The sequence below is a fragment of the Stomoxys calcitrans genome, chromosome 2 (assembly GCF_963082655.1).
Source record: "Stomoxys calcitrans chromosome 2, idStoCalc2.1, whole genome shotgun sequence".
Taxonomy (NCBI): domain Eukaryota; kingdom Metazoa; phylum Arthropoda; class Insecta; order Diptera; family Muscidae; genus Stomoxys; species Stomoxys calcitrans.
Window position 1 is genome coordinate 78,699,811 of NC_081553.1, and position 21,121 is coordinate 78,720,931.

Here is a 21,121-nt window from a genome sequence, read left to right on the forward strand (position 1 = left end):
ATAAAGGTCCCATATAAACCAAACTCTCAATTTAACTTCTTTATCCGCTTGTGATCGAAATGATCGCTACCTTCATAAGTATACCCTGAGCCGACTCAGCTGTTTAGCACTACAAACCTGTGTAGAACTAAATCTTACGCAACAACAACTTTCTGATAATCCCATTCTAAAGCGCCGGAATACTTGACAAGGCAGGTCCAACTATAATAACAAAATTAACCTTTCTCTACACCCTATAGGATGCAATACTCATCCGATTTGGCTGGAATTTTGGAACTTGATAAATGAGATCAATGGTGGAGGATATATAAGATTCGGCCCAGCCGAACTTAGCAACCTTTTACTTGTTTTATACCTCCTTAGTTTCTTCAATATCTCCTGACAATTATTCCCTCCCATTGTGTCTTCAATGAGAATTTTGCTCTTTTTTCATCTTTTCATTTTGTACCTTGTTTAACTATAAAACAAAAAAAAAAAAAAACATTTTTTCCCACCTAAGTTTAGCATAATTTTGTCGCCATCATCGCTGCCATTTTCTGTTCCGAACTTTTCAACCTTTATCGTCTCGTGCGCAGTATGACTTCTTGTTTGAATTTCAAATCTATTTCATCACATTCATCTCTTCTTGTCCTTTTTGTTCCGCTTTTTTCAGCTCTACTCACCCCTTGCCTCTTTTCTTGTGGAATTTCGTCATTGTTGTCAGAAAAGAAGGAGGACCTGTTTTTTTTTGATGGAAATGAAAAACTTTGTACGATGAGCATATTTCAACAACCACATGGCGAGAGGTGAGCTCTACCGTCTGCTTGTCTGTGAGTGATGTATTTGAATATTCTCGTGCATACAAAAATATGGCATTGCCCCTATTGATGTTGTTGAAGTTGAGAGGACACTTTTGATGGTCCTCTGACAACCATGCAAAAGGCATGCCAAAGAGGTGATTGTCGATGGAAGTATGAGAGTTTTTTTTTTCGCATCGAAAGTTTTGGTTTATTTATTCATTTCAATATAGAAGAACTTTTGTCGTTTTCATGCATTGATTTGTAGGCGCCATCAGTGAAATTGAAAGCTTTAAATTTTCCATGTAATTTTGGCACAAAAAGGGGGGTTTTTTGGGTTTTCAATGTGTTACGGACGATTTAAAAAAAAAAAAAAAATATTGGTATTGGTACAAATCGGTCCGCATACATGTTTGTACGCTTAATTGTTAATATATTTCAGATAAAATAGAACAAGTAACAGCGTTCTAAGTTCAGCCGGCCGAATCTTGGGATCCCACCACCATGGATTCTGCTAAAATTTTATAAAAAACTAATTTTGTTGAAGGTCAAAATTTTATTCCACATACCAAACTTCTGCGAAACCAACAGCAATTAAAGCTTCTAGGAACCGAACAACGATGATGGAGAGACCGGTTTACATGGGAGCAATATCAGGTTATAGACTGATTTGCACCGTATTTGGCACAGTTGTTGTAAATTGTAACAGAACACCGCATGCAAAATTTCAGCCAAATCGGACAAAAATTGCTGCTTGTAAGGACTCAAGAAGTCAAATCAGGAGATCGGTTTATATGGAAGCCATAACCGGTTATAGACCGTTCAGTTGTTTGAAGTCATAGCAGAAAACTTTCTGCCAAATCGGACAAAAATTGCGGCTTGTAAGGGCTTATGAAGTCAAACAGGATATCGGTTTATATGGGAGCTATATCATGTTATAGACCGATTTGGTTCGTACTTGACACAGTGCAAAATTCCAGCCAAATCCAACAAAAATTGTGGCTCGTAAGGGCTCAAGATGTCAAATTGGGGGATCGGCTTATATGGGAACCATATCAGGTTATGTACTGATGTGAACCATATTTGGCACAGTTGTTGGAAGTCATAACTAAACTCTACAGCCAAATCGGACAAATATTGCGGCTTTCAGGGGCTCAAGAAGTCAAATCGGGAGATCGGTTGATATGGGAGCTATATTTAAATCTGAACTGATATGACCCATTTGCCATCGCCAACGACCTACATTAATACTTGGTATCTGTGCAAAATTTCAAGTGGTTGGTTTTATGCGTTCGACCGCTCTCTTGATTTCGACAGACGGACGTACGGATGGACATGGCTGGATCGATTACGTTCTGAGTCGATCCAGCCATGTCTGGGAGATCAAGAATTTATATACTTTATGGGGTCTTAGATGAATATTTCGAGGTGTTACAAACGGAATGACTAGATTAGTACACCCCCATCCTATGGAAGTGGGTATAAAAAAAAAATCTGGCACAAATTGATTTCCATCGCTGCCCAAATCACTATCCATAAACTACCTTTAATCCACTTTACCTTTTTACCATATTAAGTAGGATGAGGAGGCCATAGATTAGCATGTCCGCCAATGAAGCTCGAATGCTGAAGAAGTTCGAATGCTGGCGAGACCATCAGAAAAAAATTTTCAGTGGTTATTTTCCCCTCCAAATGCTTGCGACATTTGTGAGAAACTTTGCCATGTAAAAACTTCTCCCAAAAAGGTGTCGCACTGCGGCACGCCGTTCTGACTCGGCTATAAAAAGGAGGTCCCTTATCATTGAGCTAAAACTTGAATCAGACTGCACTCATTGTTATGTGAGATGTTTGCCCCTGTTCCTTAGTGGAATGTTCATGGGCAAATTTGCATTTGCATGTAGTATTAGGAATTTTTCAAGAGTCCTTGTACTCGTAATGCAATGTCAATCACACCCCTTGCAAATATGTACAAATTAAGCAAATAACCTTGCAATTGTCATTGTTACCAATGTGTCATCATGTCAATATTGTCTCCTGTGAAATGTTGACATTGGACACTCAACACGACTAACCAAGGTGTCGCCTAAGATAGCAGCCCCACCAAAGGTTGAATATAAACTATCACAGTTGGAAAAAGAAAAAATATTGCTGCTACAGTTTCACTCAATCAAGTAAACAATATTTCACTTGAGAGTTAAATTATTTTTATTTTTTTTTTTTTACTTGTTCATTTCAAAAATTGTTCCTTTTCTTGCAAACACCAAGGTTCACTACATTCCTTGAACCAGATGGTGAATGAGGTATGCACTTTTGTGAACATGCACATTGGAATCCTTGGTGACATTTTTTTATTTGGGTTATCAGGCAAACAGACATAGACTCATGGTATTGGCATAACCCTACGATCAAATATCTTAGGGCAATATAAGGTTTAAATAAATGATATTTGAGAGTAGAGCACAATGCTTATCTATTTGTTTTCAGAGCTAAGTGCCTGGGGACCACCTCACCCACCGTGGTTCTCCCACGGTTTCGAGACGAATATGTCGCATCGCAGGTGGAAACGTTTCAGGACGCCTGAATTACATGATGCCTTTCGCTCATCAAGATACCACGTCAATAAGATGATTAATATAGCCGAGAAAGACTACTATTACAGACGCTTTACTTCTGCAATAAGCTCCAAGAGAACTTGGAAGGTTATTCGAGACATAGGAATTGGGAAAGATACTAATAGATGTTCCACAAACTTGGACATCAATGAGCTTAATGATGCCTTTGTTAATGTCCCAGACATCCCAATTTCGATAGCTTCAATGTCTCCCCTCCTCTCGATGACGACTCTGGTTTTGGCTTCAGTTGTATTGGTCCCGCCGATGTCCTTGAGTGTGTCGCAACTGTAAAGTCTAACGCTGCCGGATCTGATGGCATTGATCCTAGAATTGTAAGACTCTTGCTTCCCCTTATTATTCCTCATGTCAACTATGTTTTCAATAGGATTTTGACCACAAGTTATTTTCCATTAGTGTGGAAGCATGCCAAGGTCATCCCACTGCCTAAGAATTCCAAGGAATATAGACCAATTGCGATTCTTTGTTGCTTGTCAAAGATCTTTGAGAAATTGCTGCATTTGCAATGTCTTCTTTTGTCAACGAGAACTCTTTTTTATATGTGAGACAGTTCGGGTTTCGTCCTAACCACAGCTGCGTAATAGCCTTGGCAGAGGTCACTGAGAGGATCAGGATCACTTTGGAGGATGACAAGATAAATTTCCTTGTTCTTCTTGACCATTCTAAAGGAATTTGACACTTTGGATCATTCCTTGTTATGTGATAAGATGAGACATGTTTACAATTTTTCTTCTGCGTCTGTTCGTCTTATTTTGTCGTACTTGTCACACCGCACTCAGTCCGTCGGTTATATGTCTTCTGTATCGTCGTTTCTGCTTGTTTTAAAAGGTGTTCCTCAGGGATCACTTCTGGGTCCTCTTTTTTTATTGTACAGTAACGACTTGGCGAGTCAATTGTCTTATTGTGAGGTACATATGTACGCTGACGATGTACAGAACGATGAGATTGCTGAAAACATACGTCTGCTTAAGCCAATGGCCTGTATTTCAACCCTATAAAGTCCAAGTGTGTTGTTATCAGAAACAGGCAATTTCGTTTTTCATGTGATGTCGGTATATTCATTAACGACGCTAGATTGGAAATTGTTCCTCATGCAAAGAACTTGGGCGTGGTTATTAATAGTACTCTGACTTGAAGTAATCATATCGACTCTGTCGTTGGTCAGGGATATTCAAAATTGCGTGCTCTCTGGGCCATTCAGTCGGTTAATCCGCTGCTTGGCAAAGACTTATCTTGTTCCTGGCATTCTCTACGGTTGTGAGTTGTTTGATAATTGCGACTCGAGAAGTAGATGTAATCTAAACACCCTTTTTAATAGCGTTACTCGTTATGTATTTGGCGTGAGACGGCGCGACTCCATCTCTGAATACTCTTTATCCCTGTATGGTGTCTCCTTACAGCACTTGTTGTGCCTAAGGTCGCTTACTTTGCTGCATAAATTGATCGACACGCAGGCACTACAATATCTGTATGGATCCATTGATTTCGCCAGATCACCTCGAGGTAAAAAAATCATTCCCAAAATTTATCGGAGGCTTGTTTGTGAATGGCATATGTTCATATTCGCTGTACGTCTCTGGAACTCACTTCCTAACGATCTGCAATTACTCAGTAACTCGGCAACATTTAAAACCAGACTTTGCTAACATTTTACTGCATTAAGTTGATGAATGTCAAGACTAATTTATTTATGTATTTTTATTCTTATATACTAAACTTTAATTTCTTTTTTTTCGGATCAACTAAGTCTATTAATTCCTCTTTAATTGATAAATTCATTTTTGTTTTTCCTTTCAAATTCAAATCTACAAAGCCACAAATGTTAGTTTTTTTCCGTTAGTAAATTATTCATTCAAAATCTGTGATGTATTGTATAGCTATAGATTCTTAGTTTTAAGTGTTTACTGTGTACAATTGTTGGAGATATAACCCAGACTTTAATTATAAGAATTTTATATTCTTGTTGTGCGGGTGTAAATAAAAAAATTACAAATTAAATGATAAAGTCAGTCTATATGGGAGCTATACTAAGATATAGACCGATCTGAACCATATTTGGCACATATATCAAAAATCTACACAACTCGTTGTGCCAGTTTTCAGTGAAATCAGGAAATAAATACGGCTTTTACGGGCCTAAGATCTTAAATCGGGAAATCGATCTATATGGAAGCTACACTAAGATATTGACCGATTTGAACCATATTCGGCACAGATATCTGGGATCTTAACATAATTCGCTGTGCCAAATTTCAGCCCAAATCGAATAGTAAATGTGGCTTTAATAGACCTACGACCCTAAATCGGGTGACCGGTACTAATTTGGACCTAGAAGGTTCTTGGGATACAATTAGAGGAAAATGGGTTTAAAGAGGACATTTATACCCACAAAGGTACCTAGAACCCAAACCATTAAATCATTTAAGGTTCTAAACGTATCTATTTTTGCTCGTAAAATTACAATTTGCATATATTTTGTATATTTTTTGCATATATAATATATGACGTCAAAATTCGTTTTCTTACACCAAATAATGTCTAAATACAAATTTTGGCCAAAATCGGTCCATAATCAAAAAGTGGATATATATCCGCTCTCTAATAATTACATATGTATTGGGTTGCCCAAAAAGTAATTGCGGATTTTTTAAAAGAAAGTAAATGCAATTTTAATAAAACTTAGAATGAACTTAAATGAAATATACTTTTTTTACATTTCTTTTCTAAAGCAAGCTAAAAGTAACAGCTGATAACTGATAGAAGAATGAATGCAATTACAGAGTCACAAGCTGTGAAAAAATTTGTCAAGGCCGACTATATGAAAAATCCGCAATTACTTTTTGGGCAACCATATATGCATTTAATCGTTTCAATAACCAAAGCCTCTAAAGAAAACAAAAAAATAAAGCCCCCTGTGGCAAAATAATATAATCCCACTTTAAAATAATTGCAGTTCAATTAACCTAGGGTTGGTTCAATCTGCACTGTTGCCTCTATAGCTCCCCCCTATAAAAGTTTTTCTCGGTTTTACCTCTAAGTTTCATTCCTTTCTTTCACTTTTCTTCCTCTTTCAGGTTTGTTGGCGCCTACAAGCGTATGTGTGTGTGTATATGTTTTTCATTTTGTTTGACGACGAGCAAAAAGTCAATTTGAAGCAAGTATTAGGCACTAAAAATACTATAAATGCAAATTACCTTTAATGGCTGCAAGTCAGGTAAGCAATAAGACATTTTTTTAATACCTTTACACCATGGCGCATATACGAGTATGTATGTAATACAATCTCGTAACATACCTCAACTATATACACGTACGCATACCATGTGAAAGATTTCGCCTCCTAGCGCCATACCGTTATGTGTGGAAAGCAAGAAAGACGTAGCAAAAAAAAAAAAAAAAAAAACAAAAAAAAATACAGCCAGAAACCAAGAAAATCCTGTAGAAAACCTAATTTATTGCTCAAGAATGTGGATTGAACATATATTGCAGGGGTATAGAGAATGGAACGGTAAAGCCTCTTAAAAAGCGTGGCAAAATTTTGTGAATATGTTTTTGATTTCTTATAAAGCTTTTATCGAACTTTGTTTTTAAATGAAATTTTTTGGAAAATTTTTATTAAACAAAAAAATTCAAAGAGATTTAATTTTTATACACATCACAATGAAGTGAGAGTGCATTTAAGACGTGACGAAATTTTCATTTTCGAACGTATACACCTGCAAGAGAGCCATTGGCAAAAGTTGGGGGGTTTATACCAGTATATATGGGGGTTTATGCCAGTATATATGCAATGCAGACCTAAATATTATGTTATATGGTGTTGTGGTCTGGTGGACGGTGCTTCAAAACTCAACCTACTGTTCAATACTCTACCGGATCCAAAGGATGGCTTATTTGTGCATCACAGCCGCAATGAGTACATCACCATCTGATGCACTGAATTTAATGCTGCATCTAATGCCTCTGGATATTGTGGCTAGACAAATTGCTGCCACCACTGCCGTGAGGCTAAGGGAGCTTTCTCTTTGATACTATATCCGATGTCCCAGGCAGTGTGGATTACACTATACCTGAACCGCTTTTGGATATCCAAAGCTTGGCACTGTCGAACTTAATTGGTTTTTACTTGTTTTTGTTTAATCTGGAAGACAAATGTCAGATAGACCCTGCCTTAAAATTTCTGGTGTATACAATTGCAAATAAGAGATTTATAAGGATTTCAAAAAAGAAGCATAAGGCAAGATTTTTCTTTCATCTTGAAATTGAGTCATCGTTTTTTGCCCTCCACCATAGGATCCGGGTATACTACCATAACCATTCTATTTGTAAGACACAGAAATATTAGGCTAAGACCCCATAAGTCCTATACACAAAATTCAATTTGTGTTTGTTTGTTTGGTTTGTCGGTTTGTTTGTTTTTCCGTATGGACTCAAAAACGGCTGAACCGATTACCTTGAAATGTTCACAGATTCTGTAGGTTGGTCTGGAAGGAAATATAGGCTATATAATTTTTTGATATCGGGAGGGGGGCGGACCCTCCCCTTTACGCCAACTACCCAAAAATAAATGTGGACCGCTTTGTCCGATGTTCTCGCCATGATTCGCACGCGTCCAGCGTCAAAGGCTACAATGGAACGAATTCGATATCCGCTTCAGGGCAAAGTGTCCCCACCCTAAAAAGATATAAGAGAGATAAACAAAGCAAAAGGAGAGCGGGCCCGATTCGGCTAGTTATATACATTCTTGATCTTCATGACATTTTAAATCGATCTAGCCGATCTAGTCCGTCCGTCTGACCGTCTAAATGTCTGTCTGACTTGACATTTTGCACCTGGTAGAATAGCCCGGTTGGCTCATGTTTTGATATAGCAGCCATATAAACCGATCATGGATCTTGATTTCTAGAGCCTCTAGAGGTTGCAATTCTTACCCGATTTGTTTGAATTTTTGTATGAAGTGTCTTTATAGATTCTTAGAAATGAGCCAAGTCCAAATCGGTTCATAACCTGATATATTGTAGCTCCTCTATAAACCGTTCATTGATCTGGACTTCATGAGCTTCCTGAGGTCGCAATTTTTCCCGGATTTCATTGAAATGTTGCATGAAGTATTTTGTTTCAACTTTGAGCCAATCATGGCCCAAATCGGTTCATTACCTCACATGCAACTAATTTTTATTAAAAATGCATTTATTTACTTTCTTTTAAAAACTCCGAAATTACTTTTTGGGCAACCCAATAATTCAAAAACAGGCCTTAGTTAGGTTAGGTTAGGTTGAAAAGAGGGTGCAGATATTAATCTCTCCCATGCTACTGTAGGCATACACCTAAGCCAGTAATCCGCTTGTTGAGCGCTCTAAAAACTAAAACATAACCTCGAAGAAGAACATTTTAAGTTAGGAATTCCATGCTACTGACAAAATCCGTGAAAGCCGGCAATGAATACGAAATGTTCTAACGTCTCATCATCTTTCCCACATGCCCTACACATGTCATCACTTGCCGCACCGATTTTGCATAAGTGAGCTCGTAGTCCTATGTGTCCCGTTATGACACCAAAAGCTTTACTGACCTCATTCTTACTTCCTTTTAGTAATAGCCTTGTCCTCTCATGATCCGGATCACCCCATAGGATTTTCGCAGTCCTACCGACAGTTTCACTGTTCCACAGTGTAACATGCGGGTTTGTCGCCCACGCCATTAAATTGGACTGCGTCGACCCAAAAAGCTTCGGGTTAACCAAATTTATCGAAGGCAGTTCTCTGGCCTTCACTGCCAAATCGTCTGCCCTTTCATTCCCCTTACTCCGTTATGGCCCGGCACCCAAACGATGCGGATTGTGCCATGCTCAGAGAAGGCAAGACTGTTCATAACCTTACCGACTTGGTTGTTATTGCCCTTATGGCCATTTTACTATCCGTAAAGATGTTTACACTCGACGACCTCGCGTTAGTGCCACACCACCTCACGCATTCCGTGATCGCCCGGATCTCTGCCTGCAGGACCATATTATGGCCAGTCCCTGGGTACTCAACGTTGACTCCTAGGCCCACTCCGTCCTCTCGCTCTGATCCATCCGTGTAACTGGATCTTCCAGACGGCAATACTAGGGTTCTGTTAGTCCAAGACTGTGCCGCTGGCAGCAGTGCCTCGCACTCGTTCCCAAGTATCGTCTCAGGTATCCGACCGCAAAACTCCTCCCTTCCTTTCTGGTTTCCTATTCGTCAGTTCGATTATACCGCGATGGTATGAGCTGCTCCCATCCTCAGACCATTCTCCCATCGCCTTATAGCCTCAGTGGCTGCCTCACATTTAATCTTTAAGTAAATGGGTCGGATATCTAGAATAGTTTCCATTGCCCTAATGGGCGTGGTCCTCGCTGCTCCGTCTATGCTAAGACATCATATTCTCTGAACTTGTTGTATGGTCCTAACGTTGCACTTTTTCTCCATAGCAGTCCACCAAACTACTAAGGCGTATGTAGGTATTGGTCTAATCACGCTTTTGTAGAGCCTATAGACTATCACCGGATTCAGGCCCCATTTCGAGTCTACCGCCCGTCTATATTGTGCCGAACATCTATGAGCCTTCTCAGTACGCTCCTGAATGTGACACTTCCAATTCAGTTTCCTATCCAAGATTAATCCTAAGTACTTAGGAGTGGCGATAAGGAGTGCCCACAGGCGGGCATTTTATCGCCAGGCCTATGTAATATGTTTTCTTTCTTCTGTAAAATAAAAAAAAATCGCGTTAGGCCCTTTTTTTATTAAGCCATCGATATTTTCTTAGATGGAGGGTAAGAAGTAAATACTCATTAAATTCGGCCAGCCGGAATACTAACACCTCAAATATACATATATGTATATTAACCACATTTCATCATACTCCGTTGAAAAATGCACCATTACCAAATTCAAACTTCAGTGAAATCTGACAATCAATAGGCCTTATATGAATTTAATACCGAAAATCAGGACATGGGTCTTAGAGCAGATATATTGAAATATGGTGGGGATGTATTGGGGTCTAATACAACCCATGACTACTGCTACTAAAATTCCCATGAACATTCCTCTAAGGAACAGAGGATACTTGTCTCATAGCAAAGAGTGCAGTCTGATTAAAGTTTAAGCTTAATGATAAGGGTCCTCCTTTTTTATGCCGAGTCCGAACGGCGTGACGCATAGCGACACCACTTGGTAGAGAAGTTTTAGCATGGCAGGATACCTCACAAATGTAGCCAGCATTAGTAAGGGGATAACCACCGCCGTAAATTTTTCTGATGTTCACACCGGGATTTGAACCCAGGTGTTCAGAGTAACAGGCGGACATGCTAACCTCAGCGCCACGGTGGCCACGGGCAAAAAATACCCATTTAAGGGCGAAAGGTCACTTGGTAGAGAAGTCTTAACGTGGCAGGATACCACACAAATGTAGCCACCATTAAGGGAATAACCACCGCTGAAAAATTTTCTAATGTTCACACCGGGATTTAAACCCAGGCGTTCGGAGTCACAGGTGGTCAAGCTAACCTTTGCGCCTAGGCGGCCAAGGGCAAAAAATATCAATTTAAGGGCGAAAGGAAGAGTAGTTTTAACATGGCAGGATACCCCGAAAATGTAGCCAGTATTAAGGGAAAAACAGTTGAAAATTTTTCTGATGCTCACGCCGGGATTTTAACCCAGGCGTACACAGTCACAGGCAGACATGCTAACCTCTGCGCCAAGGTGGCCACGGGGAAAAAATACTCATTTAAGGGTGAAAGGCCGTAAGGCTGTACTTAACATACCAAATCTCAGCAGAATTAGGCATATATTGAGACTTATAGAGGCTCTAGTAGTCAATCCAATGAATGGGTTCCTTTGAAAGCAACATCCAATGTGGATCACTTGAAATTTCTAAAGACCTACATCAATAAGAATTATCTATGCAAAATTTTCAAATCGACAGCTTCTTTCGCGATTTCCGCAGAAGGAACGAAGGATATTGGTGGACTGTGTGAGAATATTGAGGCCCATAACATTTAAGGGTGGCAGATCCTTATTTTAAGATGTTTCAAGCGGAATGACCAGCTTAGTATACCCTCTGATGGTGTGCCTAAGTAGTGTTTGCTAATCTCTGTTTTCATAAATGATTTTATTTTTGGGCTTTAAATATTTCTAAAGTTGCATTTATTTAGGTTTGCCCGTGTCTCTCATCATTGGAATTACAACAACGATGATGGCATTCAGACAGCCTTCCACGCAATTGACAGATAGAATGTTTATTGTGTTGAGCTTGATGATGATAAGTATGTAAATTTTCAAACAAATTGAATTGTTTTTTTTTTTGCAAGCCCAGAAGAAAAACAACTTCCTCTAGTTGATGAGTGAGTAGAGAGGGGCGGGCTAAATATGCATGGTTATGTGGGTGGGTGGTTGGTTGGATAAATTTCGTCCTCTATGGGAACAATATTAAATAATTCACATCGTTGTGTTATTGCTGCAAAGCTGTTGTTATCATTTTATTGCATATTTTACAGCTGAAACATGACTGAGAATAACATAATTTTGCTCATCGGTAATCCTACTGAAAATCTAAATGGTAAACAATGAGGCAACAACAAAAATAAGGCCATTCCGCATGCAGACGGTATCTGTGGTAAAAATAACAGCAATTCGTTTTAAAGAAATATTTGAGGGAGAAAGAGATATTCATTATATTGGGTATGAGCAGAAATGATTCCGAAACCTGGAAGGGTTAAAATGGGGTTTTTACAATTCGAACAAACTAATAACATTATTATTATGCCACACAGTTTTTCTTTTTCATTAAATATACTTGCATGCATATATCTTGGCATATGACTTAATGCTACTTGCTTTGCTCCTTTCGCCGCTTTTTTTCATACAAAACATTTTGTACACATTTGCTAGTGCAATGCAATGCAAAAAAAAACCCCCAACATTCTCTATACCGTTGTGGCTACCGGAAACGGGTAATAAAAATGAAAAGTAATAATAATGCACCACCAACAACAACAACAACGCCAGCAAAAAACAACAACTAAACAAGCACTTGAATGAAATTACTTTTGCATAAATAAGCAACACAACAACAATAAAATCATAACGAATTGCTATATATTTTGTTAGTGGTTGGCTGTTGGTCTACGACCGCATATGTGAGTATGCGTGAATGTGCGGCTATTGGTATGAGTGAACTTGTTTGCCCGAGTAGATGGCGAAAAAATTCCACTTACGGTTCTTTTTTTTGTTCTGCTTAATAATGCATTATAAAAAATCAAGTATGTAGTCAGAATGGTGGAGGGGTGCATAGAGGCAAAAAGCAAAATATCTAGCGGTAGCCTTAACCAAATACCATCCAATTACTAACGCTAACAGGCGTCGCATTTAATAACATGATTCAGGCGAAAGGCCAAGAAATAACGCCCACTTTTTGCTGTAGCGACAAGAATGTGACCGAAAGGACTACCATCAAAGGACATAACGACTGACGTATGCAATTTTCTTGCAGTTTGTTTTTTTTTTTTTTTTAAGTGAAATGACCATGAAGGCTATGAAAATAGTGTTCAGATTTAAAAGAGTTCTTAAAGTTTTACTAAAGGATCTTTAATTTTATTTACAGAACATTCATTTTTTCGTAGCAATAAAATATTGTAGTAATTTCAACATAGCTACTGATATCTGCCAAAGCGACAAGAAGTGTTAAACTTAACTCTGACCCCATACTTATGCTCATTTACTTTTCCAGACAGTATAATCCTCCAATTGGTTGTTGCTATGGGTCCGACTAGCCCTTTATCTAGGTCCTGCACTTCGTTAGGTTGAAAAGAGGTTGAGGATATTAAAGAAAGATATTTCGAAAAAAATCTAGAACCGTGCTACTCACAAAATACCTAATTGTTCTCCATTCCCCGCCACAATGTTCGATCAAGTCAGGAAATGTGTCCCCGAAGTGATAATAGGTACATCTACTTATCGAAAGAATGTGAACTTGTAGGAGGTTTCTGGTATTTTTCTGTTTTTCAGTTGTTCTAAAACCCTGGAATAGGCCTAGAACAACCTAGCAGCTGCTTTAAATATCTTCTACTAAAACCTCGAGGGAGCTCATTAGAGTTCTTAAGAGAAAGACTACTCATCAGGGATGGAAAATATACATTTTAAAATGGCACTTAAAAGGTACTTTTTTGCACGAAACAGTACTCTCAAATTTTGCACAAAGGTTTCAAGAATATTGGAGTTTAGGTATACAAAATATATCTCTGTCTTACCAATTACACAATGTGTGATGGAAATGTAAGTAAAGAAAGAGTTTTGGTTCTCAGACCAAACTTCTCTTAGTATCATTTATATATAACCCTAACCGAAGACGAAGGCGACCACCGTTGCGCAGAGGTTAGCATATTTGTGAAGTATCCAGCCAAGCATTTCTACGAAGTGGTATCGTTGAGCTAAAACTTTAATCGGTCTGCACTCTACAATAAGGGAGAAGAGTCCCTTGTACCTTAATGAAGCCGAAGACGAACAGTTTGCGATATATCCGAGATGTACATGTATCGGAGATGGTTCAACGAAAAACACAAATCAGATATTCAAATTTCGAGTCAAGTTACTAGGGAAAACGCCCCACACTAAAACCCCCAAACGGGCATACAGATCGATACAATATAGGACTTAAATGAAATGTATCTGGCACTCGAGCACGAATCTCATATAGAATTCAGAGGCCAAGTGTCAGCGGACCGTGTCGCTCCCAAATCTTTCTATAGGCTAAATAAGTCAAATAAGGCGACTTGTACATGAGGCATATGTTTCTAAATATGAACGGATATTGCCCCTTTGCAATCTCCGAGCGATCTGCATAACGTCAATTCGACAATCGGATAAACTTGATTCGATCGGCTAACAAGTGATTATCCCCATTGTTTTCTGAGATATGAGATATACTTGCCTCTTTAGACAAAAAAGGTTTGAAAACATGCGAGTTGTTGGAAAAATTCTTAGTGCTTAAAAAGGTACTACTTCTGCTGCGGTACTCTTCGAGTGAAAAAAAGTAATAAATTACTGACTTTTCCATCCCTGCTACTCATTCGTGTTTTTAGGGCATATTAGCTGATCAACCTATGATGAGCGAACTAGACCAACCTAGCATCTGGCGATTATCGCATCACAAAGAGAACTAAAGGGAACCACTACAGTGAGGACGAACACGTACACTATACAACGAGTACTTACCGCCGGTTGATAGTTGAGACCCGGTTAATGACCAAGCTTTCAAGCCCGACTTAAGTGGGCAACTGTCTGGCCATAATCGGCTGGTTCTACAAGACTTTAATACCTATCACATTTAATGGCATGGATAATGGCCAGCTGGATGAAGCTTTGGCAGAGCAGATTGAAGGCTCCACTTTTCGCACGATAAATGAGGTTGTCCCCACTAGGATTACGAGAAGGCGCCGCCGACCACCCGACTACCATAACGTCTGAGCAACGGACGTTTGTCAATCAAAAGAAGGCAGATTGGGTCGGCTTCAGAGAGTACATCAATCGTCGCTTCAATGAACAGAGGAAATTCAGAGACATTATTAACGCAAAAGCCGCTCGCTTTATACCAGCCGGTCGAATACCCCAGGTGAAGTCCCATTTTCAGGCGAAGGCCGTGTTACTCGCAGACGAGCTTGATTAGATTCGTTGCATGGACCCCACTAACCACAGAATCAGCGAACTGAATCTGAAAAGCTGGATGGAGCAATGTAACTTAGGTACCTATTTAGGCAAGCTATTAAGTCACACAAGAACCCCGCGAAGTAAATGTGACTGATCCGAAGTGGTGCGCCAGGTCTTTCAATCGTCAATTTATTGTGCACCACCAGAGTGAGAGGTCTGGGAGGAAATTCATAGGTTGTATCCGTGGTTTCCGAGCCGGAGAACAGCCATCATAATTTACCGTGGCAAAGTTAAGAATCTTATCCAAGGCGTTGGGCCCCGGCGGAATTTCTACACTGATGCTGAAGAATCTGGATCTACCTGTAGTTGAATACCTTACAACTGTCCTTAACCTGCCTTTGAACACTCTTATTGTGCCAGGTGTCAGACAATTGGGCAGAGTGATCCCTCTACTAAAGCCTGGAAGGACCCGAGCGAGTCGTATAGTTGTGGGGAGTCGTGTAGACCTATGTCTCTACTTTCACCATTATCCAAGATGCTTGAGGGACTACTCCTCCCGAGCCTCGTTGGAGAGTTGCCATTCGCCGAGCATCAGCATTTATTTCGAAGACTGCACAGCACAAGAACTGCTTTGCATACCATCACCGCACAAATTTGCCGTGGCTTCAATCAGCCCAGGCCATGTGATAGGATGGTCCTCGTGACACTGGACCTATTGAAGGTATTCGACGCGGTCAGCCATGTCCAATTATCTGAGAACATCTCCTATGCGTCCCTCAAGCCAGGCCAATAGTGCGGCGGTGAAACGCATGAGGATGGAGATACTTCGCAATTTCTTCAAGGGAAATTTTTTGGATCATTGACATCCAAAGGCCAAAGGGATAATTATTCACAGGGCTGTGCTGTGCCATTTTCCAGAACTGCCCAGACGAAGACAAAGATTTCTACAACTCAAAAATTTTGGAAGTTTTATTCGAATTATGAATCGATTCAGGCCATACATGACTTAGATATTGGAGGTAATAGCTGAAATTATCGTGCAAAATTCCGATAAGAATTGCGCCAACTAAGAGCTCAAGAAATATTATTTGGAGTTCGGTTTACATGGGAGCTTTATACGGTTACGGGATGATATAAACCATATTTGGCCTGGATGTTAGCTGTCATAGGAGGTGCAAGTATGCAACATTTTAACCAAATCAGATAATATTTGCGCCCTTAAGGGGCTCAAGGAATCAACTAGGAGGTTTCGCGCGGTTATCGTAGAAAGGGTCCACCTCTCCAAGAAACTCGCACAGAGAAGATCTCACTAGCTCCCTACTATGACCCGCACTGATTAGAGATCCATTCTGACCCGCGCCACGCCACAGGGGTTATTTTATCGCCACTCCTATGGGTGACCACCATAAATGACCTATTACAGATGCTGACTGAGGTGGGATTTGAACCCGTCTGTTATAACGGGTTATAATATTTCTAAGAAGTATGAATCTGAACGAGCTATGCAGAAGGGCCGAAAGGGTCTTGCATATGGCATATGACTGGGTTAGACCCAGAGGTCTCAATGTTAACCCAAAGAAGACCGAAATGTGCCTGTTCACGAGGAAGACGAAGCTGGGCCAATTTAACGCACAACGTTTCCTCAATAAGACGATTTCGATATCTGACAAGGTCAAATACTGAGGTGTGATCTTGGACAGGAAACTAAGTTGGAAGTGTCACATTCCTAGTACGCTCCTACTAGGAAGGTTCACAGATGTTGGGCACTATGTAGACGGGCCGTAGGCTCGAAATGGGGACTGTATCTGAGGATACAGGCCCTACAGGAGCTCTACAGGAGCGTAATTAGACCAATACTTACTTCCGCCACAGTAGTTTGGTGGACAGCTATGGAGAAAAAGTGCAACATAAGGACCATACAACAGGTTCAGAGAACGTGTTGTCTTGACATAGGCGGAGCGATGAGGATCACGCCCACTGGGGCACTGGAGACTATGGACGCTATTAAAGATATCCGACCCATTGACATACAGATTAAGTGTGAGGCAGCCACTGCAGCTATGAGACTTAAGGCGATTGGAGTATGGATTGAAGATGGGAGCAGCTCATACCATCGCGGTATAATCGAGGCGACAATAGAAAACCTGGAACGAAGGGAAGAGGTTTCCGATCAGATACCAGAGATGAACCTTGAAGTCGAGTGCGAAGCACTGCTGCCATCGGCACAGTCTTGGATTGATGGAACCCTAGTATTGCCGTCTAGAAGATAATGTTACACGGATGGATCAAAGCTAGAGGACAGAGTGGGCCTGGGGGCTTACATTGAGAACCCAGGTACTGTTTCAGACTGCCTGACCATAATACGGTCCTGCAGTCGGAGATCCGGGCGATCACGGAATGCGTGGAGTGGTGTGGTGCTAACGCGTGGACGTCGAGTGTGTACATCTTTACCGATAGTAAAATTGCCATAAGGGCAAAGCAACCAGGAAAGTAAGGTCACGAACAGTCTTGCAGCATAATAAGGAGATTAAGATCTTCTCTGAGGATGGGAAAATCCGCATCGTTTGGTTGCCGGGCCATAACTGAGTAAGGGGAAATGAAAGGACTGACGATTTGGCGGTAAAGGCCAGAGGACTGCCGTCTATAAAATTGGTTAACCCGAAGCCTTTTGAGTTGACGCAGTCCGAGTTAAGGGAGTGGGCGACGAATGCGCATGCAACATTGTGGAACAGCAAGACGGTCGGTAGGACGGCGCAAATCCTATGGGGGGATCCAGATCATGAGAAGACGAGGCTATTATGCAACATTGCAACATTGTGGAACAGTGAAACGGTCGGTAGGACGGCGAAATCCTATGGGGGGATCTAGATCGTGAGAAGACGAGGTTATTACTGAAAGAAAGGAGGAAGGAGGTCAGTATAGCTATTGGTATCATAACGGGACACATAGGACTACGAGCTCACTTATGTGAAATCAGTGCGGCAAGTGATATCATGTGTAGGGCATGCGGGGAAGATGATGAGACGTTGGAGCATTTCCTTTGTCATTGCCCGGCTTTCGCGTCTAACAGATACCGGCACTTAGGTGGAGACACAATATGAGAAATCAATCAACTTAAGGGAGTGATATTGAAAACAATTATGGATTTTGTAAGTAGCACGGAATTCCTAACTTAAAATTTTCTTGTTAGAGGTTACTTTATAATTTTTAGAGCGTATAACAAGTCGATTACTAGCTTAGGTGTATGTCCATAGTGGCATGGGGCGGACTAATATCTGCACCCTCTTTTCAACCTAACCTATCTTAAAACTTTCGTCATTAGTAACGATAATGGTTTAGATCGGACAATATATTTATATAGCGGACAATATCTTGATATTGCAGCCGGATTTATTATTCGATTTCGCTGAAATTTGATAGAGTGATTTGTCGTAGGATCCTCATCGGAGTGTGGTTTAGATCGAACCATATTTGGATATATCCTCCGATCCTTCGATTTCCTTATTTACGGTCTTTCACTTATAAATGGCTTATTTATTATTCGATTTCGCTGAATTGTGGAACTGGGTTTATCTTGGAGCATATCTTTATATAGCTTGCTACGGGTTCAAAATGTTGTATTTTCACCGGATTTCGTCGAAATTTGGTTAAAATATATATCTGAGGTGGTGGATACCTAAAGATTGGTTGGGCCTACCATAAGGGCTCTTTAATTGTTTTATTTTATTTTAATAAAATAATAATCCAATAATTCTAGCAATCATTTATAAACGCTGGTTCTCCTTTTTATGCAATTTAGCTGAAACAATGAAATACCAGGAATTTAGCTCCATTTTGTAGAATAAAATACCAAAATAATGCAACCACCACGAAATATTTTTACCAGAGCATTTTAGTGTTTTACTTTAACAACGTATGGCTAAATTACAACATTTGAAGTTTTTTAGTAAACAACACTCACCATTTTTATTGATTTATCAGGAGAAAATGCATGTTTGAACTCCATGCAGCTCTAACGTTGTTATCAAATGTCTATGCATGAGGGTGTTGCAGTTATTGATTCCATTAAATCTCAAATATTTTATGTTTTTGATTAAATGTTATTTCGTTTTTTATTTTCCATTTCCATTCATTCCTGTTGTCGTTGGTTTTATTCTAATTCGAATATCACTTTCAAATTTGATAGTAAAACTTCAATGGACTCACAAACACAGCCAAACGCATTGCAGCACTGAATTGTTTGAGAGCAATTAAGTAAAAATTGCATTTGATTTGAAGGAAAAATATTTTTCAAAATAATCACCGCCAGCAATATGTTATAATAAATAACAGAAAAAAAAATAACAAAAACAAATGAATGGAACAACAACCGCCATCAGCATCAGCAAGCGACGAGAATATGGTATCAGCACCGCGGTACAAATGCCAACAAACTAAGCGATAAGAATTATCACCGCTTTATGTATTTATTACTTTTTTTTAATATTTTGTTTTTTTACTAAGGGTCTTAACCTTTTTCAGCTGGGCTGAAATGGGATGGGCTGCCTGGCGTTTTATATTGATATAAAAATATAATTTACATTCACTTGATTTTATTGTAACAAATGCGAGATTTTCATTTCTTATGTTTTTTCTTTCAAGGAAATTTGATTTTTTTTCTGGTTTTTTTTATGTTCATATTTATGCGATAATTTGTTCATATTTGAGTTAAATAATTAATTCATAAAAATTATTATTCACTTGCTATTTTTGTTGTTGATCTCGTGAGTTTTATTTTTAATTTCTTTTTACAATTTTTTTTTTCGTTACTTTCCTTCAAAGTTCACTGATCGAGCTCAAATTTCACACTGATCCAAGCTGTGATCATACGCCCAAAGTCATTGCTTTTTTGAACAGTTGTTCTCATATCTCATTTCGCCATAGCCGGCCATCTCTCGGCGGCGGCGGCGGTAGCGGTGGTGGTCCTCACTCTTCTCTCTACTCCCTACTAATTTCACTTGGACCAATCCATTTGTCCAGCCAAGCCAGCATTTCATCATAATGCGCCCCCATATCTTGCCACTAATCAGTACAACGACGACGAGTGTAGTCACAGTAGTCATTTTGTCAGTCAATCACATACCATGGACACATAAAAATAAATGAACGCCCAGCACTGAAAAAAATTATGCCAAAATTCAAAGAAAATGAAAAATGAGTTAAACCCGAAAAAGCGTAAATATTCTCTTCAAAATAGATATTGAACGATAGATGCCAATACGTTTTGTAACGAATATTTACGTCTTTATATACAACTATTACCAGTGATTTCTTAGTATACATTTAGAAAATGCACATTCTTAAACTCATACCAAACCTTTTTTTTTGGAAGCCATATTAGGTAATGACTCTATGTGGCGACTATAGCTTTTATATGCGAAAAATTATCCTATCAAACAAGGAAAATACACCAAGGAGTTTTATGGAAAATTTAAATTGAAATTTTGCCTTGAGTGAATATTTAATTTACTGTTTGAAAATTTATTTGAAATGTCTTTAATTGAGGAAATTTCACTGAACACAATTTCAGAATTTCAGGACGCTTGACATGATGCCTTTCGCTCAGCAAGAGACCGCGTCAATAAGTTGATTAAGATAAGCCAAGAAAGACTACTATTACAGACGCTGTAGTTCTGTAATAGGCTCCAAGAGAACTTGGAAGGATATTCGAGACATAGGAATTGGGAAAGATACCAATAGATGTTCAACAAACTTGGACATCAATGGGCTTAATGATGCCTTTGCTAATGTCCCACAGATCCCAGTTGATCCCAATTTCTATGGCTTCAATATCTCCCCCTCTCTCGATGACGAGTCTGGTTTTGGCTTCAGCTGTATTGGTCCCGCCGATGTCCTTGAGCGTGTCGCGACTGTAAAGTCTAACGCTGCCAGATCTGATGGCATTGATCCTAGAATTGTAAGACTCTTGCTCCCCCTTATTATTCCTCATATAAATCATGTTTTCAATAGGATTTTGACCACAAGTTATTTTCCATTAGCGTGAAGG

At 39.5% G+C, this 21,121-nt stretch overlaps 2 long non-coding RNA genes across 2 annotated transcripts in view; one reads left to right on the forward strand and one right to left on the reverse strand.

Moving 5' to 3' along the window:
* The window catches only part of LOC106091100 (uncharacterized), an 86,286-nt gene extending 66,201 nt beyond the window's left edge, over nucleotides 1-20,085 (reverse strand). The window contains exon 1 of the long non-coding RNA XR_001221942.2: nucleotides 19,037-20,085. This is a non-coding gene — a long non-coding RNA (uncharacterized LOC106091100). The remainder of the gene's footprint in view (nucleotides 1-19,036) is intronic.
* The window catches only part of LOC131995263 (uncharacterized), a 153,017-nt gene continuing 138,418 nt past the window's right edge, over nucleotides 6,523-21,121 (forward strand). The window contains exon 1 of the long non-coding RNA XR_009397331.1: nucleotides 6,523-6,620. This is a non-coding gene — a long non-coding RNA (uncharacterized LOC131995263). The remainder of the gene's footprint in view (nucleotides 6,621-21,121) is intronic.